This window comes from Patagioenas fasciata, chromosome 12 (genome assembly GCF_037038585.1).
Source record: "Patagioenas fasciata isolate bPatFas1 chromosome 12, bPatFas1.hap1, whole genome shotgun sequence".
NCBI lineage: Eukaryota > Metazoa > Chordata > Aves > Columbiformes > Columbidae > Patagioenas > Patagioenas fasciata.
The window spans coordinates 4,818,529-4,845,408 of NC_092531.1; the positions used below are offsets into that span (position 1 = coordinate 4,818,529).

A 26,880-nucleotide genomic window follows, 5' to 3' on the forward strand; every position below is an offset into this window, starting at 1 on the left:
GGGCAATCCCAAACATGGTACAGACTGGGCCATGAGTGGGTTGAGGCAGCCTTATAGAGAAAGACTTGGGAGTATTGGGGTATGAAAAAAAAAGAACACAAGTTGCAATGCCTGCTCACAGTCCAGAAAGCCACTATATCCTGGGCTGCATCAGAATGAGTGTGACCAGAAAGTTGGGGGAGATGAGGTGAGGTGAGGTGAGGTGTGAGGTGTGAGGTGTGAGGTGAGGTGAAAGAGGGAGAGGGAGAGCTCTACTCCACTTTTGTGAGACCCAATCTGGAGAACTGCATTCAGCTTGAGGCCGTCCAGCATAAGAAAGATATTGACCTGCTCGAGTGGGTCCACAGTAAGGCCACAAAGATTATCAGGGGCCTGGAGCAGGTCTGCTATGAGTATAGGGTGACAGAGGAGAGGAGATGAGAGTAGACCTTATAACAGGACTTAAAGGAGGTCTAAAGCAAAGATGGACCAGACCTTTTATCAAGGAGAGTACTGATAGGATGAGGGGTAGATTTAAGGAAGATTTCTTTCCTGTAAGGGTTATGAGGCACTGGAACAGGTTGTCCAGAGAAGTTGTCAGTGTCCTTCCCTGAAAAGGTTCAAGACCATTTGGGTGGGAATTTGAGCAACCTGATAAAAATATCCTTGCCCGTTGCCAGGGGAGTTAGAACAAGATGATTTTTAAGGACTCATCAAACTCAAATAATACTATGATTCATTCTAAGATTTGAGGTGGTATGCAGTGGGAGCAGAGGTAAGGGCTTAATCACCAGCGAGACCTCAGCAAGCAGCAACTACTATGTGTTTAGATGTTTCATGGGCAAGGAATGTTTGTGGCCCGATGGGGCTCTGGGACACAGCATAAAAGCCTGTGCTGCTCCAGGCTCTGCATCCTCCTCTCTTGCCTCCCTTTCCTCAAGGAACGAGGTAAGCTTCTGTGCGCTCCATCTCTCCCTGTGGGCTGGACTGCTCTCATGGTGGCTACTCTGATGGATCCTTGGGCTGCCTCATCTTGACCCTGCAATAAAACTGTTGAAGGGCTGTCACCTCTTCCCCTTTTGATGGGGCTGGCTGGGGAGAGCTGGGAAGAGGGAGGTTCTTTCAAGCACAAGGGGATGAATGGGGCTCAGCTGTAGGGAGGTCTGCTCAGCAGAATGGTGTCTAACAAAATGGTCCTGGGCATCCAGCACCACTTCAATGCAGCAATGATTGTTCTGGAGATGGGGCATGATCGATTTTTCCCCAGGTGTTTTAAACCCACTGTGCTGGATCTTGTACCAAAACTGGTTCAGCATTCCTCTACAGTAAAACTTGAAGGGCATAGTGAGGGCCATGGGAGATCCTAGTCCTTAACATATAGCCCTAAGCCGAGATCTCACACTTGTTGAGTCTGTTAGCAAGACCAGTTGCAGGCTCTTCTTGGACATGAAGCTAGAAATGGAGATGAGTAAAGTGTGTCTGCAGAGACAAGTCAGGAAATACGGCTGAATGATGTTAAGGTCCGTGTTCTGTCTCTGCTTTGTGTTTCAGCTTTGCCTCCCTCACCGAGAGATGTCTTGCTTCAGACCCTGTATCCCACCACCTTGTGGTTCCTCCGGCCCAACCCCACTTGCAAGCAGCTGCAGTGAGCCCTGTGTCGCCCGCTGTGGTGACTCGACGGTGGCCATCGAGGCCGCCCCAGTGGTGGTGACCCTGCCGGGCCCCATCCTCACCTCTTTCCCTCAGAACACAGTGGTGGGATCCTCTCTGTCAGCTGCTGTTGGGAGCTCCCTCAGCACTGGGGGGGTTCCCATCTCTTCTGGGGGCTCCCTTGGTCTGGGGGGGTCAGGGCTGTGCCTGCCTCCCCCCCGCTGCCGTCTGAACTGCTGAACCTGGTGCATCATCCCTTCTGGAACAGGAAGAATGATGGGGACTGCACAGCAGGAGTGTGGCCAGGCCTTGCAGGTGGGCTGGGTGTCCTCATGCCAGCTGGCAGGAGGGACCTGTGCCCACGGCTCCTGGCTGCACGTCAGGCCTCGCCGTGCCTCCTCTGGCTCTGCTGTGCTCTGAGCTCCTTGAGAAAGGGCTCGCTCTCTTCTGCTTTGCTGAACCTCCTGCTGCTGGGGGAGGGTGCTGGAGTTAGGGACTGCTCTTGCTGGGCTGGGATTGCCAGCAGGGAGAGCAGAATGCGGAAAGGCAAGTGCTTTGTGTGGAGCTTCTTCCTGGGAAATGGGCAGTTCTCCCCCTGAACCCTGCAGATGTGTTTCTTGGTCTCCGTTCTGTGCCACTTCAGTTGCTCCTTCTCATTAAAGACTTTGTGCAGCATAACTGGAGACTCATGGTGGTTTGTCCTCCTCCTCTGTTCCTGTTCTTTCCCATGACAATGACTGTGTCCCCATGCAGGAATAGTGCCAGGGTGGATGGAATACCCTGACTTGACACCAGAACTCCAAAAATAATCAAGTAGGCAAGAGAAAGGCAGGAAAGCCTCAGGAAAATTGATTTCACAAGAAGCAACGAACAGGAGAGGAAATAAACTTAATACCAGAAACAATGGTGGTCAAGATGGGGAAAAGGTTCCCAGCAAGGTTGTAGATTCTCCATCTTAGAAAATGTCCAACAGCCAACCAGACAAGGCCCTCAACAGCCTCCTCTTCTTGACCCTGCTTTGAGCCAGGCTTGGCCTGCATGATCTGCACCTCAGCTCTTGTGTGATTTGCTGAGCCGTTGCTGGATGCCCCATCCAGAAGCAGCCATCAGGAACAAGGGAGCTGAGACGGGGCAGGGCCAGAGCTCGGGAAAGCTGCAGGGGTTTGTTGGGTACAAGGCAGGAGAAGGGGCACTGATGTCAGTCCCAGGGGTGGGAGCACAGGAGAGGAGGGCCAGTGGGAATGCATTAGAGCAGTGACCCAACAGCAAGGCTGTGGAGGTGTGTGCATGCTGAGGAAAGCTCTGAGAGAGCTAAAACTTGAGGTCCCACTGAGATTTGAACTCAGATCGCTGGATTCAGAGTCCAGAGTGCTCACCATTACACCATGGGACCTGCTAAACACCTGTTGTCTTTCTCCTGTGGCCATCCTGGTGCAGCCATGCGGTCCTGGGTGAGCCTGGCACTCTCTCCAGCTCCCTGGCCATCACCAAGTACAAGCTCCCTTCCTCCAGGGCCACCACTCACAGGGCTTTTCAAGGGAGTGTCAGAGCTCTTTCCTGACTCTGGCTGGTAACCCATGAGAATCTTGCTTTCTCCTGATTGGACCTGGTTATGAAGTTTCCAACTTAACCTTTTCAACATTGCACCTCACAGAGTGCATTCTTGGACAGCAATGTGTGATTTGATGCTTTCTGGCTGCCAGTAGGCCTTGGCCAGCCAGAGAGCCACCTTCACACAGAGGAAGCCCTCTTACCTTTGCTTCTCCAGGTTGAACAAACACAGTTCCTTCAGCATCTCCCTCAATCATGACTTGCTCCAACATGCTATGATAGCACCATATGCGTTCCCTCTACCTAGTAAATATCCCGACTGTGATCCTTCTGAAAAGCACCACCAGTGCTTGTGCAGCCTGTGGTGGGATTGTGTGATGAAGTATCTCTCTGGCCAGCAGTGCTGGTGATACAGAAAAGTTGGCAAAAAGGATCTTTAACCCTCTTTTGAAAGTGTTAAAAAGCTGGCACTTTTATTACAGCTTGCTAGACACAGATGATTGCTCCTCTAATCAAGCGTGCACAAGATTCACACTTCTTGGTATTTATTATGTACTCCTATCGCATATTCATTTGTTTGTACCACTCAGTTAAGGCATAAAACATAAAGTATTTATATAACCCCACCCTTTGCCAGAAGTCCATCTTTGGTATTTGAGAGTCTTCATCAACAGTCTCTAGTGGTTCCGGCTGTCTTCACAGCTGGTGCTCCCCCGGTGTCGGCTTCTTGATCTGATTCCTTGAACAAACATATTGTCATTTTATGCTGCTACTCAGCAAAAGTCATGTAGCTCTTTCTTCCTTCAGCGGAACATTCCACTTCACCTGCTTGCAAGCCAAAGACAACCTGCTTCGCCTCATCTCCGGCCTTTGTAGAGCTATGGTTTCTCTGCTAGGTTTCTGTTACATTATGCCTAGTCTTGCTACATTAGGCTTCGTCTTGCTACATTATGCCGAGGGCTTTCTAAAAGGTCTTTGATCCTCTTATAATTGGAGAGAAATGCGCTAGAAGCTGCGATGTCCCTGCTGGCCTCTTACTGGTGGGCCTTTAATCCCACCTGTCCCTCTCCACACTGGTGCTGGCTGCATTTCCCAGTGAGGAACTGCCAGTTCATAGAAACCTTCTGTTTTGAAGCCCTGCTGATCAAAGCCCCGTCCTAATTGACACCTACAGAATGTACCAGTTTGCCTGAAAGTGGGAATGGTGCATCTCAGAGGCTCTCCAACTTCAGGAGAAGAGGGCAGGGGAACTCTGTCATGACTATGGAGAGGGAAAAGTTGCTCCCATCTCCACAAAAGGGGAAGAAAAACTATGGAGCCCCAAGGGGAGGTGACAAAATAAACTGGAGCGAGTTCAGTGGAGCGCAGGCTACTGAGTGTCTGAGCCTCATGGAAACCTGAGTGTGATACCCAGGTGAGGAGAATCTCCAAGTTCTCTGAGCACCTGCTCCTGTTCTCCAACACTCCCTGGGAATCTCTGAATGGTCCAAAGCAGCTCCCACAGGCCTGGAGGTGCCCAGAGGCCTGGCCATGGGGGAAAACTGTGGGAAAGGCCAAGGGGAGTAGCTCAACTGCCTGAACCTGCAGAGGGAAGCTGGGTTGTTTTGGACCTGGACGAAGAAGGCACCGTGATGTTCCCTTTCTCCACTCACATCTGTGCCAGCTGTGCGTGTACTATGCAAGTGTATGTGTGTTTGTGTGTATGTACCTGTGGTGGTTTAACAACAGCCAAACACCCACCCCACTGCTCAGTCCTTCCCCCACACTCAGTGGGGTGCAAGGTAAAGAAAACAGGGTGAGAAATCCCATAGGTCAGGGTAAACATAAGGACAAGGCTTAGCAAAAACTGTTGTTGGAAAGCCAGGCTTCACTTGGGGAGAATTAAGCTTCTGCCAAATAAAAAAGGTTCACGTCATGAGAAACGAAAACTCAAGCATAAAACACCTCCCTCTGCCCTGGCCCAGGCTTACCTTCACTTCTTTACACTAGACTCCTTTAACTGCCTGAACTGTGTGCATCTTCCCTCTGCTCTTTCCCACTCATTTTGTTCCTTCCTCCTCTCTCAGCCTGGCTTTTTTGGCCCTTTTTGGCATATGTTTACTCCCCTTCAGCCTTCCTAATAGGTACTTTGGGAGAGATGTCAGCTGAGAAAGCAAAGGAGAAGGTGTGAGTGGCAGAGAGAGGGGGCTGCGGGTGTGGGACAGCCCTGGGTGTCCAGAGGATAGGAGGGTAGCAATGCAGAGAGTACCTGGTGAACGCTGCAAGGGAGAGGCAGTGTCTGTTGGGGCTGGAGCGAGGCCAAAAGCAAGTAGCAGAGGATGGTTTCGATCCATCGACCTCTGGGTTATGGGCCCAGCACGCTCCCGCTGCGCCACTCTGCTCCCCCCAGCAGCTCTGCAGGCACCTCCCCAGCCCTGCCTGGACCTGCCAGCACCAGCGCTGCTGCTCAGGCCTCCTGCCCTCCTCTTCCCTGCACCCATCACCAGGCTGCCTCAAGGTCTCCCTGCAAACCTCAGTGCCCCCGCACTCGGGCTGGCAAGCGCAAGGGTCTAGTGTTGTCCTTCTCCCCACATATCCTTCCCATAACCCCTCTTGCAGACTTGCTCTTTATCACCCAGCCTGGCTCTGCAGGAAACCTAGAAGTGAGTGTCAGCCCTGTTGCTCTGCAGGATGGAGAGGAGCTGTTCTGCAGAGAGCTCATGAGTGCTGCAATCTGCTTGGGAAACCAGCTCCCAGGGTCTCTCTGACTGTGCTCAGGTACAAGGGCCTTGCCCAGCCCATGCTGTGCAGCACTCCTGGCTTGTCCTCCCTCCTGGTGCAGCCCTGCCCTTTCTGCTCTGTGACACTGGAGGGCTGCCCCGTTGACTCTTCAACCCTGCAGGCAGTCAGAGCAACCCCTCCTCTCTGTGCCTGACTTAACCAAAATTGCTTGTGGTAGAGGTGGCTCCTAGTTCCCCCAACACAGGTTCAATCCAGCACTGTTGGATTGTGTCTAGTCTTATATGTTGGCAGGTGTCCCAGAAATGTTCTGTGCAGGCTGAGCTGGTAGAGCCTGCTGGTGAAGATGAGGGATGAGGTGGCCGTGCTTACGCTTGCATGTTTGTGCATGTCTGCTGGATCTCTGTCTCATCCACATGCCGGAGTACGCAGAGCCAGGCAGAGGAGAGAGAGCAAAGACACGAGAGAGAGGGCTGGGTGTGCAGATGTGAGCATGCATAACCAGTCAGAGAGATCTGATTATGCACCAAGGCCATGTTTATCAGCCTAGCTTTTTAAGGCTAATCTCCTAGTCTTTTTATCATCAGTGTTGCGTGTTCTCAGCAGGCAAGAGCCAGTTTAGGCTGGATCTTGAGGTCATATCAAGTCTTAGGATAAAATTCATGGTTTCACATAGCATTTGTTCTTGTTAGCAAACTGTGTTGCACTTAGCACCTTAGCATTAGCATCCCCCACTCCCAGTGGTTTGACTGTGGGGCACAAACCATGGACTAGAAATGGGGGTTTACCACCTTCTTTTTTTTCTCTGGGCTTTCTCCACATCAGCCCCTTAGGGTTTACTTTTTTCTTAGGATGCTTCACCACTCAGGCAGGCTGTCATCACTACGAACAAGGGCCATGTGTGCACAGAAGGACCTCTTTCATGGCTCCTGCTCAGCACTGGCCCTTTCCCTTCCCCCAGCTTGCCTAGCTTGGCAATGGGAGCAGGATTTCCCCTTCATTCCAGAGGTTCTGTGAGGAAGGACGACAGGTGCTGTAGGCAAGGGGTTATGACTGTCTCCCTGGGCAGCAGGTCCAGTGTGGAGCTGAGTCCCACAGATGCAGAATGGTCAGTTGCCGGCAGCCCAAAAGGGAACTGCAGCCCGTAGTTGGCAGGATTCGAACCTGCGCGGGGAAACCCCAATGGATTTCTAGTCCATCGCCTTCACCACTCGGCCACAACTACCTGCTCCAGCCCTCTCTGCCCTGCTCTTCACATGATCCGTGCAATGACACCCGGCTCCCTGGGGGCTTTAGGGCCAGGCTTCACTTCTAGCCCTGCATTTGGGACCTTCACTGAGCAGGACAGGTGACAGGCTTCCGCAGGCCTCGACAGCTGTCACCACAGGGCCTCGGGCTGCACATCCCAGCGCCTTCTCCTCACACAGGCTCCTGGCATATCCTGCCATGGAAGGATGGTTTCACTCTCCAGATGGTATTTGGTCTGCTTCCAGGGAAGAAGGGAAGGCAACGACGCAGAGACAACCACGGATGGTGGTAGTTGTGGGGGTGGGCTTTTAGACTCCACTTTGCTTCTCTAATTTATCTGAGGAGGTCTTCAAGCCTCCTTTGATCACTAAAGTAGGGATATTCCTGCAGGGAAGATGGTGACCTCCACACAACACCACAATCTTCTGGGAGACATGGGGTGTTGTCAATCCTTGAACAAAGACTCTGACTGTCATGCAGGTAGTGGTGTGTAGAGGTAATGGCTTGTAAGAGTGAGAGAGAGATATAGAAAAAACAAGGTGGAGCCTGGCTGACTACTGAGGAGGGGCAAAGGAAAAATAAGTGGGTGATGTGGTGGGAGACAGGAGAGAGGGTTTTTTGGGAGAATAGATATGTTTAAAGCTTTTTGTCCACACTAGCAAGGGATGCCCAATGCCTAAGCAGGAACAAGAAAGCTAAACAGTGTGCAAAGATGATCATTTTCTTCATGAGCTGAAAGTAAATATAGTTACCTTTTAATTCTGGAACAAGAATACTTGGAAAGTGGTTTTAAGGAGTCAGTGTGGAGGTGGTGAGGCAATTGTTGTTGGGGAATTTTTGTTGCACCTCTTGTGGTAAATCAAATATACATTTGCACTTAAATATAGAGATTTAATGAGAAATGATTTGGACATGGTCCTACGTCCGTAAGAGTTCCTACACAGAGTCTGCAAAGATGTAGTGTGAGCTGTGTCCTTTATACACAGTTGCACCAGCATGGATCATGTGTCAGTATGAGGCACCTCAACCTGCCGTTGGGTGCATCACTGGGCTGATCAAAGGGCAAAGCCCACCCCTCTCTCATCCCTGTTACATGTGTAGGAAGGCATAACATCATCAGGATTTGTGCAGCACCCCAGGAGCCCTGAGCATTGCAGGGCTCTGGAGGAGCTCAGTAGCACTAAGCCCTCCCTTCCCACCACATAGTGACCACGTCACACACTGCGCTCAGGAGCAAAGTACAGACCTGGCAACAATCACATCTCCAGGGCAAAGCCACCATCCCCGGGCATGTGCTTGTCTTAAAATCAGGGCTCTGGGAAAGCTGGCGGTGAAGACCCAGGACAAGGTGTCTCCATCTCCTGTCTTCATTTATTCATCCCGTCTTTATTGGAAAAGAGCATAGTGGGAGACACAAAAAGTTTCTTATACCAGAGTGTAAAAATAATTTTAGTTTCCAGATGCCATTGTGACTGGCGCCTCCCACTCCTAATCCCTGATCCTCCACCTTGTTGGGCAGACGGCCTTAAGCCAGGGGTCACATCCCCCTTTCTCCTTTGAAGGGGTACTGGGCACCAAGAAGAGTCAAGATGACACACGTTTGATTCTAAAAACATTCTCCCAAGGTTCCCTAAAAAGGCTGCCTGTCCTGATGGTGTAGCATGACACCATTCACAAGGTGTTCTGTGAACATGGAGCCATGGGCCTTTTAGGCTTTATGAGTGATGGATGAGGTTACTGGAATTCTGGGTGATAACAAATGTTCAGATGTGAATGTTAATATAAATCTTTAGAGTTAACTTCTCAGTGTCTTCACTGTTATTTGCAAACTTCATCTGAAAGAGAGTCATGGAATAACCAGGTCTTATGAGGAGAAGACAAGGGATTAGCAGCCTGAGTCTTGTAACAGAGGGCATGCCAGGCTTGTGCAAAGAGCTCTGCCACTTTCTTGGAAGGTCCTGTGAGTTGCAGGTGCCTGGTGGCCCTGGAGGAAGGGAGCTTGTACTTGGTGATGGCCAGGGAGCTGGAGAGAGTGCCAGGCTCACCCAGGACCATATGGCTCCACCAGGCTGGCCACAGGAGAAAGAGAACAGTAGGTCCCATGGTGTAATGGTGAGCACTCTGGACTCTGAATCCAGCGATCTGAGTTCAAATCTCAGTGGGACCTCAAGTTTTTAGCTACCTCAAGGCTTTCCTCAGCATGCACACACCTCCACAGCCTTGCTGTTGGGTCACTTCTTTAATGCATTCCCATCGGCCGCAAGGTTTTCCTCAGCATGCCTACTCCTTTTCCCCCTGCCTGCTCAGTCTGCCGCAGTCTCCAGCCCATTTGCTTCCAGAAGTTGATGGCAAATGTTCTTTCCACCTCAACCCTCGATGCTACTCTGCCCTGGGTGACACTGCAGGGAGAGTACTTTGTTCCTCTCTTATAGGTTCAATGAATAGCAAAGATCTCACAGAGCTCCCCAGCACCTGGGGGCTGCAGCTCAGGCCAGAATGACCCTAACAGACTGACCCTAACAGAAGACCAGACCACTTCTGGGCCCTGAATCCTTACAGCTGGCCCTGAAGACCAGATATACCTCATGCTCCCAAGTCTCCTTAACAGGGGTCCAGCCCCTGCCAGAGGGTTTCCAGCGGCACTGCTCTCTTGGGTAGCTGTACACACGTGGGTTACAGGCAGTAACTAATCTCAAGGATGCTACAGGTCCCACTGGGCTGAGTCCTCTATGTCTGGACATTTGCCTGCTTCCTCCTGGGCCTTTTTTTTCAGGTTCTGGTTTTGTTGATGGACCCAGTGGGGATGCTGTTCTCACAGAACTTGGAAAGTCTTTCTGGCTGATGGCAGGCCTTGGCAAGCTAGAGAGTGGCTTGGTCATGTGCCTCTGGCCTTGCAGACTACCAGGAGCCCATTTGGGCTGAGATGTGGGTCATGTGAAGGTGTCTGCTGGGAGCCAAAGCTTGGGAGAACTTCCAGGGCTACACTTGGATACCCACAGGGGAGAAGCACAGAGTCATGGAAATTCTCTCAGAGAAATTGTGGGAATAAACTCCAGGGGTTGAGTACAGAGTAGAAAAGAGGAAAGCACTGTTTTTCAGGTGAGCAGTGTGACTACAAGATGAGGTTAGGGCGGGCTTTCCAGTAGGGAACCGAGCATGCGCAATCGCAATCCCGCTCTTTGTAACTTCATCTTCTTGTAGCACTGCCAATGACAGAGTAGAAGTTTGTAAATTCTGTACTAAGCCAACCCCACATATGACCCCACTGCCTAGATTGGTGTTTTGAGTGTCAGCACAGTGAAGGCCAGAGTTTAGCTCTTTGTGTTTCCCTTGGCCCACAAGCCATAAGTTGCAAGATAAATTAATGTGTCTTATTTTTAGTTACTTCATACTTAAACGGGAATTGAGGGCACTTTCATACAGTGCTAGAAATCATGTGATTGTAGGGTGGTTTTATTTTTTTGTGTCCAGTCAGGAATTAAAGCTCTTTTGCCAGTGATGAGAAAATGCCCTGTACAATCCAATTCCACCCATCCAAACTCTCTTTTTCTAGTGCTCTAGTGCTCTCTGCCCTGCTCTTCACATGATCCGTGCAATGACAACTGGCTCCCTGGGGGCTTCAGGGCCAGGCTTCACTTCTAGCCCTGCATTTGGGACCTTCACTGAACAGGACAGGTGGCAGGCTTCCGCAGACCTCGACAGCTGTCACCACAGGGCCTAGGGCTGCACATCCCAGCGCCTTCTCCTCACACAGGCTCCTGGCATATCCTGCCATGGAAGGACGGTTTCACCCCCCAGATGGTGTTTGGTCTGCTTGCAGGGAAGAAGGGAAAGCAACTGCTCTGCCTTCTCTAGTGCTGTCAGCGTATGTGGGTTTGTGTTAGCACGGTATTTACAGATGCCAATTCTGGCATCTTCAATGCTACAAGAAGGTGACCTGCAGTCTCACTGCTTCTTTCTGAATCTGAAAAACAGTTATTTTCTCTTTTACACTCCATAGTCATCCCCTGGAGTATATACCGAAACACTAATGAAACAGAGAATTACCATGACTAGCTTTCATACAAAGTTTGTGAACATTGGTTGAGAGGATGGAAAAGTTAGGTCAAATATCTGTATGTTACTGTCAATCTCTATGTAACTATTAATCCACAATGAAAAATTCGGGAGCTAGTCCTGCAGAACCGTGATCACCAGGTTCCAGACTGAAGCTCAATGCCTGAGGGTTTTCTGGGGATTCTGGTTAAAGGATCTCTTACCACAATAGTGGTAAGATGAAGAGAGAAGCCAGTATTCTTCCTGTCAGAGCAGATGGCTACGTGAGGGAGAAGGAGAAGAAACACCACGAGTCTCCAGCTATGCTGCACAAAGTCTTAAATGAGAAGAAGCAAAAGCAGTGGCACAGAACAGAGACCAAGAAACACGTCTGCAAAGTTCAAGGGGACACAGAGAACTGCCCACTTTCCAAGGACAAGCTCGAAACACAAAATGCTTGCCTTTTCCCATTCTGCTCTCCCTGCTGGCAATCCCAGCCCAGCAAGAGCAGTCCCTAACTCCAGCACCCTCCCCCAGCAGCAGGAGGTTCAGCAAAGCAGAAGAGAACAAGCCCTTTCTCAAGGAGCTCAGAGCACAGCAGAGCCAGAGGAGGCACGGCAAGGCCTGACGTGCAGCCAGGAGCCGTGGGCACAGGTCCCTCCTGCCAGCTGGCATGAGGACACCCAGCCCACCTGCAAGGCCTGGCCACACTCCTGCTGTGCAGTCCCCATCATTCTTCCTGTTCCAGAAGGGATGATGCACCAGGTTCAGCAGTTCAGACGGCAGCGGGGGGGAGGCAGGCACAGCCCTGACCCCCCCCAGACCAAGGGAGCCCCCAGAAGAGATGGGAACCCCCCTGATGCTGAGGGAGTTTCCAACAGCAGCTGACAGAGAGGATCCCACCACTGTGTTCTGAGGGAAAGAAGTGAGGATAGTCCTCACTGGTGTTTGATGCTTGCTCCTTTTATCCCAAATGTTGTGTTCCTTTTTCGTACTGCTGGACACCAAAATAATTAATCTGTGTCCCAGCTTCGTAAGACAACTTACTTCTGAGGTATAAGGCTAGTACTCAGGTAGATTTTTTTGGTTGTTTGGTTTTTGGTTTTGGTTTGTTTTTTTTCTGATATGGATTGTCACATTGCCTTCTTGGCGGTGAGCACAACCACCAGTCATGAAGTTCAGCTTTAAAGGATACATTGAGTCAACTCCCCTGTGTTTTCAGTGCAGACACACCGTTAAACCTTAGAGACGTTCCTCACCACAGGTCATTGTAGACACAGAGGACACTGTGGGTAAGTTGAAACAGGACATCAAGATTGTACAGTCTCATACAGGAGAACAGATGCACCTCTGCAGTGATTAGGCAAAGCTTAACAGCAAGGAAAAACCATTTTGGGCTGGAGGGAAGTCCCTTGTGGGTTGGAATGACAGTCACGAGGACCTTGGTCATGCTCATCAGTCTCTACCACATTCAGGTTTTGCTCTGTAAGGGAATCCCAGAGCCCAGAGGCTTGCAAGGTCTGCTTATGAGGACAGGTGCAGGGCAGGGAGCCAAATGCTCATGGCCGTTTTTCTTGGGTCGGGAATGACATGGTCCATTCCATGCATTTCAGACTACAAAGGGACATTGGATCGGCCTCACAGAACACCTGGAAAAACCCTGAACTCCTGGTAAGGGTGAGCCGCCCTGCTGTGAATTTTAGTGGGCATGTTGTCCTGGCCTCAGGTGCACCAGCGATACCAGAGCTCATGGCCTCATGAAACCACTGGTGCTTCTACGTGATCTTGACCTGTTGCTGTGTTCCAAGGCATGACCTTTTGCTGGCTGCTCAAGGACTCATGTGACAGCGTTAGGTTAACAGCTGGACTTGATAATCCTGAGACTCTCTTCCAACCAAAATGATTGTTTGAATCAGCATACCCGAGAAGTACAACAGTTGGAATGGGTGTCTGGAGGTCCTCTGCTCCAATCTACTGCTCTGAGCAGACCAAATTCCCTGATAAGTCAAGAGCTTCAGGCCTATTACCCTCTTGCAGTTATATCCCTCTCCTGCTCCCCACCTTGCTCATCTCCACTAGGCTCCACAACCCTAGTGCTGTTAACCTTACCCTATACATCATTTGCTCCAGCCCTCATGTTCTGCCCAGTCCTCAAGAGCCCTTGAGCAGCAAATGAAGGGCAATGCCTTGGAAGGTGGCAGCAGCACAAGACTGCATATAAACAGCAATTGCTTCAGGAATGATGCTAAAAGGTGTGCAAATGTCTTTGAGGAAAGCAGAATTTTCAGAGGAATGAGGCTATGACTCTGGTATCTCTGACATGCCTGAGGCTGGGGCACCTTGTCCACTGGAGTCCACAGCATGATGACTCACGTTTCTCTGGAACTCAGGGTTTTTCCCAACTCTTCCACATCATGATGACTCCCAGGTGCTCTGCGAGACTGATCCAATGTCCCTTTGTAGTCTGAAATGTATGGAATGGGTCACCCCATCTGTGAGCAAGAAAAAAGGCCATGAGCTTTTGGCCCCTTGCCCTTCCTCTCTCCTTAAAATCGGGGCATGCAAGACTCTAGCCTCTGAGATGAAATTAGTGAGTAAAGCAGGACAATTTGGATGTGAATCTCTTTCAGAGGTGAATGTGGGCATGTCTTTGAGGATCCTTTTATGCGCTGACTTGCTTGTTTCCAACAGGTTCTCCACTTCCCAAGCTGAACCCAGACCCCTGCTTGGAAGAAACACGAAGGCCTGGCCCAGTTTATCAAGGGACATAGCTGTGATGATCCCATGAAGAGGTTACTTGAAAGAGACCTGCCTCACCCCCTGGTATGCCCTTCAGCATTATGAATCTGCCTTTGTTCCCTGGGCTCATGGGAAGAATAAAAAGGCTGCGGCAGAGCCTGATAGGATGTTTGAGGACCTTGTGGTCCTCAGTCCTGATTGCAAGTGACTTCCCTCCAGTCCACAATGATCCTTGTCTGCCACTGAGCTTTGCCACATCTCTGCAGAAGTGGGTCTATACACACTTGAACCTTCCCGCTCTCTCCTGTGTGTCTATGGTGACCCACTGGAGGAAGCATCACACTCACAAGGCCCTGATCCTGAGAGAGAACTTCAACCACCCAGACATTTGGTGCCAAAGCAGCACAGCAAACTGCAAGCAGTCCAGGAAACTACTCGAGCCTATTGAGGACAACTTATTGTTACCGGTGATGGAGAGTTGATCCAGAGGAGAGGCACTGCTTGATCTGTTGTGTACTAATGTAGAAGAACTTATCAAAGGTGTCAAGACTGGCGTTAGGCCGGGCTGCAGCAATCATGCCCTGGAGGGATTCTCCATCTTGAGAGATACAGGATGGGTAAAAAGTAGAGTCAGGACCCTAAACCTCAGGAAGGAAATCCTTCAGTTGCTTGGGGCACTTGTGCAGCGGATCTCTTGGGAAACTGCACTCAGAGATACAGAAGTGAACAAGAGTTGGCACATATTGAAAGACATTTTTCTTAGACTGCTAGAACGCTCAGTCTCGGTGTGCAAGTAGTTGTGCAGGGGAAGCAGGAGACCAGCCTGCCAAATACCTCTTAGGCAAACTAAGAGGCAAAACTAAAATGCAAAGGCAATCAAGGCAGGGATACACATCCTGGGGAGATTACACAGAACCAACCCAGGCCTGCAAGGAGGGGATCAGGAAGCCAAGGACACTATCTTTGTGAGGCAGGTAAAAAATTACAAGATGGGTTTCTTCAGGTGCATAGGACAACAAGGGAAGATGAAAGAAACTGTACTCCCCTGATGAGTGAAAGGGAATACCTGGCTACAACTCACATGGAGATGGTGTGCTTTAGCCATCATACGTAGTTCACAGAAGCCAAAGGCATGGGCTGCAAGAATGAGGTACCAATAATAATAAAAATTAAAATTAAAAAAAAAAATTATAAAAAAATAAAATAAAATAAAACAAAACTAAATAAATAAATAAAAAAAAAGCAACACCAGCAAACCAAAACGTCCAAAAACCAAAGAGCAAACCAAACACACAAAAAAGCACCATACCAAACCCACATTTCAACATCAGTGGACACCGGAAGAGCGTTTAAGGTCATCTACTTGTCCAGAGCATTTAGTACTGCCCCACACAACATCTTGATTCTATAATAGAGAGGCATGCATTTGACAGGAGGACCACTCACTGTATAAGGAATTGTCTGGATGGTCACACTCCAGGGTTGCCATCAACGTCTTGAAGTCCAGATGGAGACCCATGATGAGTCATGTCACTCAGGGATTTGTGTTGGGACCAGTATTATTTAACATGTCTGTCATGGACATGGACAGTGGGATCCACAGGGAGTTTGCGGATGACATCAAGCTGAGTGATGTGCTTGGTACACTGGAGAGAAGGGATGCGATCCAGAGGGACTTTGAAAGAATAGAGAGAACTTTTGTGCAGATGACATGAAGTTCAAGAAGTCCAAGTGTAAGTTCCTGCACCTGAGTCAGTGGAATTCCAACAAATGGGTACAAAATGGGTACAGGCTGAGCCATGATGGGACTGAGGACAGCCCTGTGGAATAGGAAATTTCAGATGAAAGAGGTGAGGGCATAACCACCAAAAATAACTTTGGAAAGCAGTAACTACTAGGTGATCAGAGGTTTCATGAGTAAGGAATGTTTGTGGCCCCACGAGGCTCTGGGACACAGTATAAAAGCCTGACTGTTCCAGGCTCTACATCATCTTCTTTTGCCTTCATTTCCTCAAGGAACGAGGTAAGCCTCTGTGCGCTCCATCTCTCCCTGTGGGCTGAACTGCTGTCATGGTGATTACTCACCTCTTTCCCTTTTGATGGGGCTGGCTGGGGAGAGCTGGGAAGAGGGGGATTCTTTCAAGCACAAGGGGATGAATGGGGCTCAGCTGCAGGGAGATCTGCTCAGCAGAAGTTCTGCTTTAGACAGATGGTCTCTAACCAAATGGACAAGTGCATTCAGTGCCTCCTTCAACGCAGCACGGCCTGTTCTGGAGATGGGGTATGATCAGGCTCTCCACGGGGGCTTTAAATCCACTGAGCTGGGTCCTGTCCCGAAAGTGGTTTAGCCTTTCTGGACCATGCAACTCAGAGAGCACAGTGAGGGCCATGGCAGCTCTATGCACACTGTGTGTTCTCGAGAGCTGATTTCTGAATCATTTGTTCCACGCAGCCGATTTGTGCTGGACTAGTTGCATCAACCTTCATCTGTGCTATGTCACTGGGTAATGCATGAGGAGGTCCTCGTGGAATCAGCAAGCAGTTAGGTACTTCTTTGGTTCTAGGCGTTCAAATCTAGTCCTAAGATGAGATGTGATGCCTGTTGTACATGGCAGCAGGATCAATTTCAGGTCCTTTCTAGACATGGACCTCCAAAAGGAGACGGAGGGCAGTCAAGTGTATCTGCAGTGAGAACTGAGGACAAGAAAGACAGACTGACGTTGGGGTTCTGTGTTGTCCCTGTCTTCTGTGTTTCAGCTTTGCTTCCCTCACCGAGAGATGTCGTGCTTCAGACCCTGTATCCCACCACCTTGTGGTTCCTCTGGCCCAACCCCACTTGCAAGCAGCTGCAGTGAGCCCTGTGTCGCCCGCTGTGGTGACTCGACGGTGGCCATTGAGGTCTCTCCAGTGGTGGTGACCCTGCCGGGCCCCATCCTCACCTCTTTCCCTCAGAACACAGTGGTGGGATCCTCTCTGTCAGCTGCTGTTGGGAGCTCCCTCAGCACTGGGGGGGTTCCCATCTCTTCTGGGGGCTCCCTTGGTCTAGGGGGTTCAGGGCTGTGCCTGCCTCTCCCCCGCTGCCGTCTGAACTGCTGAACCTGGTGCGTCATCCCTTCTGGAGCAGGAAGAATGATGGGGACTGCACAGCAGGAGTGTGGCCAGGCCTTGCAGATGGGCTGGGTGTCCTCATGTCACCTGGCAGGAGGGACCTGTGCCCACGGCTCCTGGCTGCACGTCAGGCCTCGCCGTGCCTCCTCTGGCTCTGCTGTGCTCTGAGCTCCTTGAGAAAGGGCTCATTCTCTTCTGCTTTGCTGAATCTCCTGTTGCTGGGGGAGGGTGCTGGAGTTAGGGACTGCTCTTGCTGGGCTGGGATTGCCAGCAGGGAGAGCAGAATGCGGAAAGGCAAGTGCTTTGTGTGGAGCTTGTTCCTGGTAAATGGACAGTTCTCTGTGTCCCCCTGAACCCTCCAGATGTGTTTCTTGGTCTCCGTTCTGTGCCACTTCAGTTGCTCCTTATCATTAAAGACTTTGTGCAGCATAGCTGGAGACTCATGGTGTTTGTTCTCCTCCTCCCTCACGTAGCCATCTGCTCTGCAATGAAGAGCATTGCCTTCTCTCCTGATCTTACCACTATTGTGGCAAGAGATCCCTGAACTGATACCAGAACCCCCAGAAAACCCTCAGACATTGAGCATGAGTCTATAACCTGGTGATCACAGCTCTGCAGGACCAGATCCCCAATTGTTTGTTGAGGATTCATAGTTACATACAGATTGACATTAACATACAGATCTTTGACTTGACTTTTCCGTCCTCTCAATTGCTGTTTACAAACTTAGTATGAAAACCAATCATCTCAATTCTCCCTTTTATTTGTGTTTTGGAATAAACTCCAGGGAATGAGTATGGAGTGGAAAAGAGAAACGAACTCTTTTTCAGATCCAGACAGAAGCAGTGTGACTGCAAGGTGGGGTTGGACTGGGCATTTCAGTGGGGAACATAGCATGCGCAATCATGATACCCTCTTCATAAGTCCACCTTCTTGTAGCATTGGAGATGCCAGAATTGGCGTCTGTAAATACTGTGCTAACACAAACCCACATACACTGACAGCAGAGAAAAGAAAGTTGGGTTTTTTTCTTTAGGCAAGCCTGGAATCCAAACTCGAGAAGCTTCGTCCTCCAACCACACTCTACAGTTTTATATCTGGGCTTATGAAGCACCGTCTGTCCCTAGACCACCACCTAGATGTTGTCAATTTTCATCTGTCCCCCATCATCGCAGGATGCTTTTCTTGCCAGGTGCAACCAATCATAGCAGCAGGTGCAGCTCTGTGCCAGACCAAACATGCCTGTCTCCTGGCTCCTGTACCAGCCTGGTGTCTTCCCAGCATACTGAAAATAGCAGTCCCAGTGTCAAGAGTGCAGGGAGGCGGTGGGATTAGTTTGAAGCAGAAGAGGCTGCCTGCAGAACACATAGGACACCCATCCTGGAGCCAGGATGAAGAGACATTTGTCAGCATTGGCCAGGCTCAAAGCTGGCTCAGCTCCTTGGAAGGCAGCTCTGCTCACCATTACACCACCCGTGGGCTGTTCTGTCTCCTACTCCTACAGATCAGAGAATCGTCAGCCTCCTGCTCATCCAGATCAGAGCCTCATCAGCTTCCTGCTCCTCCAGATCAGAGCCTGGCCTCTGTCCTGCTCCTCCATTGAGCAGGCTGACCACCCTCCACCTTCCAGCCCCCACCAGACACTTTCTCAAGCCTCTCCTCTTGGTCACTCTCTCAACTGCAACCACCTCCCACATGTGTTCTGTGTGCAGACAGGCACTGCTACGTGGACCACCTCAGCACTGAGTCCTTACAGGGCTAGAAGTGAAGCCTGGCCCTGAAGCCCCCAGGGAGCCGGGTGTCGTTGCACGGGGCATGCGAGGAGCGGGGCAGAGAGGGCTGGAGCAGGTAGTTGTGGCCGAGTGGTGAAGGCGATGGAATAGAAATCCATCTGGGTTTCCCCGCGCAGGTTCGAATCCTGCCAGCTACGGGCTGCAGTTCCCTTTTGGGCTGCCAGCAACTGACCATTCTGCACCTGTGGGACTCAGCTCCACACTGGACCTGCTGCCCAGGGAGACAGTCATACCCCCTTGCCTACAGCACCTGTCGTCCTTCCCCACAGAACCTCTGGGATGAAGGGTAAATCCTGCTCCCATTGCCAAGCTAGGCAAGCTGGGGGAAGGGAAAGGGCCAGTGCTGAGCAGGAGCCATGAAAGGGGTTCCACTGATGTTGGATCTTCAACAGAACCTTACAGCCTCATCTCACCTGACATCCCAAGCTGCACAACCCCACTGTCTGTCTTCCCTACACCTGAAGCTACAGCAGCTCATCTCCAAAGAGAGCCTGCACACCATGGCCCTCATTGCTATCAAAGAAGGCATGACACCTCATGGAAATCATGCCAGCACTCACAAAGTGCTCCTTGCTTTAGGTGTCATGAAGACAGACTGGTGTGACAGGTCGTACCTGGCATCCTGGGGGAATTTTGCCTGACACGTCCCAGCTTTTGCACACATAGGCAGCTTTCCTAGGAGGTTTCCATATTGGCCGAAAAATAGATGGGGGCAGGGGTTGGGTTTCTCCTGTCTCCTCCTCTTCTGGGAAAGACACAGAAGTGCAAAAGAGGATGTGGTGTGACTCTGGCATCAGGATGCCCTCACTTTCCATTGCAGACCCTGATGGGTGGATCAAAAAGAGCTGGAGGCTTCCCAGATGGCTTCTTTCAGACGCATGCAAGTTGCTCCCAAGAAAGCAACAGCAGAGGAAGGGATGCAGGTATCATGCCTGGGTGGGTTCTTGAAAAGAAAGGGAAGCCCTGAGGGACCCATGCAGAGAGGGCCCAGGGAAGGAGAGAAAACCCCATTGTTGGTGCGTGGTCTGTTCCGCACAGCCTTGACACTGCGGGTGGTTAAGCAGTGCAAGCCGAAGGGAAGTTCAGGCTGGTTGGCAGCAATGATGAAGAAGGAAAGGATAGCAGAAGAGCAATCTGGAGTTGAGCCAGGGACCTTTTGGTCTGCAGTCAAATGCTCTCCCCTGAGCAAGAAACCCTGCAGCAGGCAGGCTGCAGCTGTTCTCTCTATGCTCCCATCTTCACTCACATCTCAACCCTCTCCATCCTGCTTTTACGTTTGTCTCCTCTGCCTGGTTGCTGCGTGCTCTCATCAACGGATGGAAGAGGCAATGAGCAAAAATGTTCCCAGATTTGCAGGTGTCACCACTACCACCCTGTCCCTTGCCGCCACCAACAGGTTCTGCCAGCTCAGCCTGCCCAGAGCCTCCCTGGGACACCTTGCAGTGTACTTCAAAGTGGTGAAGTGCAGCAGCAGTAGACAGAATTGCAACCAGCTGCGTTGGTGGTATAGTGGTGAGCATAGCTGTCTTCCAAGCAGTTGACCCGGGTTCGATTCCCAGCCAGCGCAAGGAGGTTTTTCTTTCCCTGGGAACCAGAGCATTTGGCAGCTCCTCAGCTGCTCCTTGTCAAAGCCACTGAGCTCGGCTCCTCCTGCTGCCCGCAGCAGCTCTGTCTCCACGCCTCCATGTTGTCCAATCCAGAGGGCAAGCGGGAAATTCTCAGCCATGCTGCTGCACCCCGGCAGAACAGCCCCATGTCCTGGAAGCTGCGCTGTGCAACCAGGGGGTGATCATAGTAGCACAGAGACAGGTGCTGTCCTGTCTCTGTAATGCAGGGTCACAGGTAACAGCCTCTAGTGTGGTCCTTTGTTCCCTGCCATGACACAGCTGCTTTTCCTGGCCAGACTCTCCATCTCTGGTGCTTCCCACTTTCTTTCCGAGGGATCCCAGATGAGGATTCGTGAGAAATGCTGGTACAGCATCAGGGTCTGTACAACTTGGACAACACCCACTGAGACCAGGGTATTCTTCCTGCTGAGATGGCTCCAGGCTGGGCTCAGGAGCAAGGAGACAGGGATATTTGGACTGACCCAGAGCTCAACCTGCTGCTGCTGGTTGCACCTGGAAATGGGCCATTCTCTGTGTCCCCCCATACCCTGCAGACATGTTTCTTGATCTCTGTTTCGTGCCACTGCAGTTGCTCCTTCTCATTAAAGACTTTGTGCAGCATAGCTGGAGACTCATGGTGGTCGGTCTCCTCCTCTTCTGTTGTTCAGCGCCCCTGCAAGAAAGAGGGAGAACCTGCTCTTTCCCATGTCAGTGACTTTGGCCCCATTCAGGAACAGTGCCAGGGTGGGTGTAATTCACTGACATGACACCAGAACACCAAAAAAAGAGCAAGCACGCAAGAGAATGGAAGAAAAGTGACAGAGAAATTTGTTTCACAAGAAGCAGTTTGCAGCTCCTTCAGGAATATCCAGCTGCTCCAGCACGGGTGCTCCAGGTGCCAAGAGTATCGCAGATGGGTCAGTGCTGTGGTGGCACCTGAAAACAGCTGTGTGCAGCAAATAGACTGAGACAGAGAAAGCCACATGTGCTGGAGGCGATTGCATTGGTGTTTCCCAGACTAGGTGAAAGCAGGCTTGTCCTCCTCCCCAGCTGCAGAGCCCTGGAGGTTCGGTTCCCTCTTGTGTCTGAGAAGTTGGGAACTTATCTGCCTGGTGGGAAGGGAGAAACAGCAGTGTCCCCAGGACATCCTCTGCCTGCTGGGGTGAACTCTGAGCTGTGCTCTGCTGCTCCACAGTCCCCTCTGCTGAGGGTGTGGGACAGCCCTGGGAAGCCCTGGGTGTCCAGAGGGCAGGAGGGCAGCAGAGCAGGGAGCACCTGATGAACACTGCAAGGGAGAGGCAGTGTCTGTTGGGGCTGGAGTGAGGCCAAAAGCAAGTAGCATCGACCTCTGGGTTATGGGCCCAGCACGCTCCCGCTGCGCCACTCTGCTCCCCCCAGCAGCTCTGCAGGCACCTCCCCAGCCCTGCCTGATGCTGCCTGGACCTGCCAGCACCAGTGCTGCTGCTCAGGCCTCCTGCCCTCCTCTTCCCTGCACCCATCACCAGGCTGCATCTAGCTCTCTCTGGAAACCTCAGCGCCCCCACACAAGGGCTGGCAAGCGCAAGGGCCTTGTGTTGTCCTTCTCTCCACATATCCTTCCTATAACCCCTCTCGAGGAGTTGATTTTTGACCACCCGACCTGGCTCTGCAGGTGCTGTATGGGAGGTTCTCTCCCGCTGACAGGAGTTTGAGTTTGGCTTTTCAGATCACATTGACCTTGCGGTAAAAGCTCTTACTCCTAGACACTGTTGGCTCCTGTAACCAAGATGTATAGCAGTTGGGGCCATGTTTTTCACACTGGCTTGCAGGGCCTTGCCCAGCCCATGCTGTGTTGCACTGTCACGCAGCTCCCACCTTGTCCTCCCTCCTGGCGCAGCCCTGCCCTTGCTGCTCCCTGACACTGTGCAGGTAGCCAGGGAGTCAGATGAACCTGTCCTCTCTTGCCTTCAGCTTCTCTTTCCCAACACTGCTGGCTGTGGAGGTGGCACCCAGTCACACCAGGGCAGGGTTGTGAAAGCTGGACTGGGCGGTAGACAGTCTTAGATGCTGCAAGTTGTCCCAGCAAAGCTCTGGGCAGGGTAAGCTGATAGAAACTGTTGGTGAAGGTGAGGGACAGGGTGGCAGTGCTGAGACCTGTGTCTTTGGGCACGTTTTTGCTCATTACCTCTTCTGTCCATTGAGCAGACCACACAGCAACCATGCAGAACAGACAAACGTAAAAGCAGGGTATCCTGATGCCACAGTCACACCACACCCTCTTTTGCACTTCTGTATCTTTCCCAGAAGAGGAGGAGACAGGAGAAACCCACTCCCCATCTCATCTTTGGGCCAATATGGAAACCTCCTAGGAAAGCTGCCTATGTGTGCGAAGGCTGGGGATGTGCCAGGCAGAATGTCCCCAGGATGCCAGGTATGACCTGTCACACCAGTCTGTCTTCATGACACCTAAAGCAAGGAGCACTTTGTGAGTGCTGGCATGATCTCATAATCGTGAAGTGTCTTCTCTTCTTTGATAGCAATGAGGACAATAATCGTTCCAAGGAGTTTATTCCAAAACACAAATAAAAGGGAGAATTGAGATGATTGGTATCAATTTAAGTTTGTAAACAGCAACTGAGAGGACAGAAAAGTCAAGTCAAATATCTGTATGTTAATGTCTATCTGTATGTAACTATGAATCCTCAACAAACAATTGGGGAACTGGTCTCGCAGAGCTGTGATCACCAGGTTATAGACTCATGCTCAATGTCTGAGGGTTTTCTGGGGGCTCTGGTATCAGTTCAGGGATCTCTTGCCACCATAGTGGTAAGATCAGGAGAGAAGCCAACGCTCTTCATTGCGGAGCAGATGGCTACGTGAGGGAGGAGGAGAACAAACACCATGAGTCTCCAGCTATGCTGCACAAAGTCTTTAATGAGAAGGAGCAACTGAAGTGGCACAGAACGGAGACCAAGAAACACATCTGGAGGGTTCAGGGGGACACAGAGAACTGTCCATTTACCAGGAACAAGCTCCACACAAAGTACTTGACTTTCTGCATTCTGCTCTCCCTGCTGGCAATCCCAGCCCAGCAAGAGCAGTCCCTAACTCCAGCACCCTCTCCCAGCACCCAGAGATTCAGCAAAGCAGAAGAGAATGAGCCCTTTCTCAAGGAGCTCAGAGCACAGCAGAGCCAGAGGAGGCACGGCGAGGCCTGACGTGCAGCCAGGAGCCGTGGGCACAGGTCCCTCCTGCCAGGTGACATGAGGACACTCAGCCCATCTGCAAGGCCTGGCCACACTCCTGCTGTGCAGTCCCCGTCGTTCTTCCTGCTCCAGAAGGGATGATGCAGCAGGTTCAACAGTTCAGACGGCAGTGAGGGGGAGGCAGGCACAGCCCTGACCCCACCAGACCAAGGGAGCCCCCAGAAGTGATGGGAACACCCCCAGTGCTGAGGGAGCTCCCAACAGCAGCTGACAGAGAGGATCCCACCACTGTGTTCTGAGGGAAAGAGGTGAGGATGGGGCCCGGCAGGGTCACCACCACTGGAGAGACCTCAATGGCCACCGTCGAGTCACCACAGCGGGCGACACAGGGCTCACTGCAGCTGCTTGCAAGTGGGGTTGGGCCAGAGGAACCACAAGGTGGTGGGATACAGGGTCTGAAGCACGACATCTCTCGGTGAGGGAAGCAAAGCTGAAACACAGAAGACAGGGACAACACAGAACCCCAACGTCAGTCTGTCTTTCTTGTCCTCAGTTCTCGCTGCAGATACACTTGACTGCCCTCCATCTCCTTTTGGAGGTACATGTCTGGAAAGGACCTGAAATTGATCTTGTTGGCATGTACAACAGGCACCACCTCTCATCTTAGGACTGGATTTGAATGCCTAGAACCAAAGAAGTGCCTAACTGCTTGCTGATTCCGCGAGGATCTCCTCATGCATTACCCAGTGACACAGCACAGATGAAGGTTGATGCAACTACTTCAGCACAAATAGGCTGCGTGGAACAAATGATTCAGAAATCAGCTCTTGAGAACACACAGTGTGCATAGAGCTGCCATGGCCCTCACCGTGCTCTCTGAGTTGCATGGTCCAGAAAGGCTGAACCACTTTCGGGACAGGACCCAGCTCAGTGGATTTAAAGCCCCCGTGGAGAGCCTGATCATACCCCATCTCCAGAACAGGCCGTGCTGCGTTGAAGGAGGCGCTGAATGCACTTGTCCATTTGGTTAGAGACCATCTGTCTAAAGCAGAACTTCTGCTGAGCAGATCTCCCTGCAGCTGAGCCCCATTCATCCCCTTGTGCTTGAAAGAATCTGCCTCTTCCCAGCTCTCCCCAGCCAGCCCCATCAAAAGGGAAAGAGGTGAGTAGTCACCGTGACAGCAGTTCAGCCCACAGGGAGAGATGGAGCGCACAGAGGCTTACCTCGTTCCTTGAGGAAATGAAGGCAAAAGAAGATGATGTAGAGCCTGGAACAGCCAGGCTTTTATACTGTGTCCCAGAGCCTCGTGGGGCCACAAACATTCCTTACTCATGAAGCCTCTGATCACCTAGTAGTTACTGCTTTCCAAAGTTATTTTTGATGGTTATGCCCTCACCTCTTTCATCTGAAATTTCCTATTCCACAGGGCTGTCCTCAGTCCCATCATGGCTCAGCCTGTACCCATTTGTTGGAATTCCACTGACTCAGGTGCAGGAACTTACACTTGGACTTCTTGAACTTCATGTCATCTGCACAAAAGTTCTCTCTATTCTTTCAAGGTCCCTCTGGATCGCATCCCTTCTCTCCGGTGTACCAAGCACATCACTCAGCTTGATGTCATCCGCAAACTCCCTGTGGATCCCACTGTCCATGTCCACGACAAACATGTTAAATAATACTGGTCCCAACACAAATCCCTGAGTGACATGACTCATCATGGGTCTCCATCTGGACTTCAAGATGTTGATGGCAACCCTGGAGTGTGACCATCCAGACAATTCCTTATACAGTGAGTGGTTCTCCTGTCAAATGCATGCATCTCCATTATAGAATCAAGATGTTGTGTGGGGCAGTACTAAATGCTCTGGACAAGTAGATAACCTTAAACGCTCTTCTGGTGTCCACTGATGTTGAAATGTGGGTTTGGTATGGTGCTTTTTTGTGTGTTTGGTTTGCTCTTTGGTTTTTGGATGTTTTGGTTTTTTGGTGTTGGTTTTAATTATTTATTTATTTAGTTTAGTTTAATTTAATTTAATTTAATTTTATTTTATTTTATTTTATTTTATATGATTTTATTTTTTTATAATATATATCTTTTTTTAATTTTATTTTTTATTATTATTGGTACCTCATTCTTGCAGCCCATGCCTTTGGCTTCTATGAACTACGTATGATGGCTAAAGCACACCATCTCCATGTGAGTTGTAGCCAGGTATTCCCTTTCACTCATCAGGGGAGTGCAGTTTCTTTCATCTTCCCTTGTTGTCCTATGCACCTGAAGAAACCCATCTTGTAATTTTTTACCTGCCTCACAAAGATAGTGTCCTTGGCTTCCTGATCCCCTCCTTGCAGGCCTGGGTTGGTTCTGTGTAATATCCCCAGGATGTGTATCCCTACCTTGATTGCCTTTGCATTTTAGTTTTGCCTCTTAGTTTGCCTAAGAGGTATTTGGCAGGCTGGTCTCCTGCTTCCCCTGCACAACTACTTGCACACTGAGACTGAGCGTTCTAGCAGTCTAAGAAAAATGTCTTTCAATATGTGCCAACTCTTGTTCACTTCTGTATCTCTGAGTGCAGTTTCCCAAGAGATACGCTGCACAAGTGCCCCAAGCAACTGAAGGATTTCCTTCCTGAGGTTTAGGGTCCTGACTCTACTTTTTACCCATCCTGTATCTCTCAAGATGGAGAATCCTTCCAGGGCATGATTGCTGGAACCCGGCCTAACGCCAGTCTTGACACCTTTGATAAGTTCTTCTACATTAGTACACAACAGATCAAGCAGTGCCTCTCCTCTGGATCAACTCTCCATCACCGGTAACAATAAGTTGTCCTCAATAGGCTCGAGTAGTTTCCCGGTCTGCTTGCAGTTTGCTGTGCTGCTTTGGCACCAAATGTCTGGGTGGTTGAGGTTCTCTCTCAGGATCAGGGCCTTGTGAGTGTGATGCTTCCTCCAGTGGGTCACCATAGACACACAGGAGAGAGCGGGAAGGTTCAAGTGTGTATAGACCCACTTCTGCAGAGATGTGGCAAAGCTCAGTGGCAGACAAGGATCATTGTGGGCTGGAGGGAAGTCACTTGCAATCAGGACTGAGGACCACAAGGTCCTCAAACATGCCTATCAGGCTCTGCCGCAGCCTTTTTATTCTTCCCATGAGCCCAGGGAACAAAGGCAGATTCATAACGCTGAAGGGCATACCAGGGGGTGAGGCAGGTCTCTTTCAAGTAACCTCTCCATGGGATCTTCACAGCTATGTCCCTTGATAAACT

The 26,880-nt window shown here is 50.8% G+C and overlaps 6 non-coding genes across 6 annotated transcripts; 3 read left to right on the top strand and 3 right to left on the bottom strand.

Moving 5' to 3' along the window:
• Positions 1-2,950: 2,950 nt before the first annotated feature.
• TRNAQ-CUG (transfer RNA glutamine (anticodon CUG)) lies at positions 2,951-3,022 on the bottom strand. Its single transcript has one exon. It is a non-coding gene; the product is annotated as a tRNA-Gln (tRNA).
• A 2,467-nt stretch (positions 3,023-5,489) lies between these two features.
• TRNAM-CAU (transfer RNA methionine (anticodon CAU)) lies at positions 5,490-5,561 on the bottom strand. The gene has a single exon. It is a non-coding gene; the product is annotated as a tRNA-Met (tRNA).
• Positions 5,562-7,041: 1,480 nt separating this feature from the next.
• TRNAS-AGA (transfer RNA serine (anticodon AGA)) lies at positions 7,042-7,123 on the bottom strand. Its single transcript has one exon. It is a non-coding gene; the product is annotated as a tRNA-Ser (tRNA).
• A 2,118-nt stretch (positions 7,124-9,241) lies between these two features.
• Positions 9,242-9,313, top strand: TRNAQ-CUG (transfer RNA glutamine (anticodon CUG)). Its single transcript has one exon. It is a non-coding gene; the product is annotated as a tRNA-Gln (tRNA).
• Positions 9,314-18,876: 9,563 nt separating this feature from the next.
• TRNAS-AGA (transfer RNA serine (anticodon AGA)) lies at positions 18,877-18,958 on the top strand. The gene has a single exon. It is a non-coding gene; the product is annotated as a tRNA-Ser (tRNA).
• A 1,358-nt stretch (positions 18,959-20,316) lies between these two features.
• On the top strand, positions 20,317-20,388 carry TRNAG-UCC (transfer RNA glycine (anticodon UCC)). Its single transcript has one exon. It is a non-coding gene; the product is annotated as a tRNA-Gly (tRNA).
• The last annotated feature ends 6,492 nt before the right edge of the window (positions 20,389-26,880 follow it).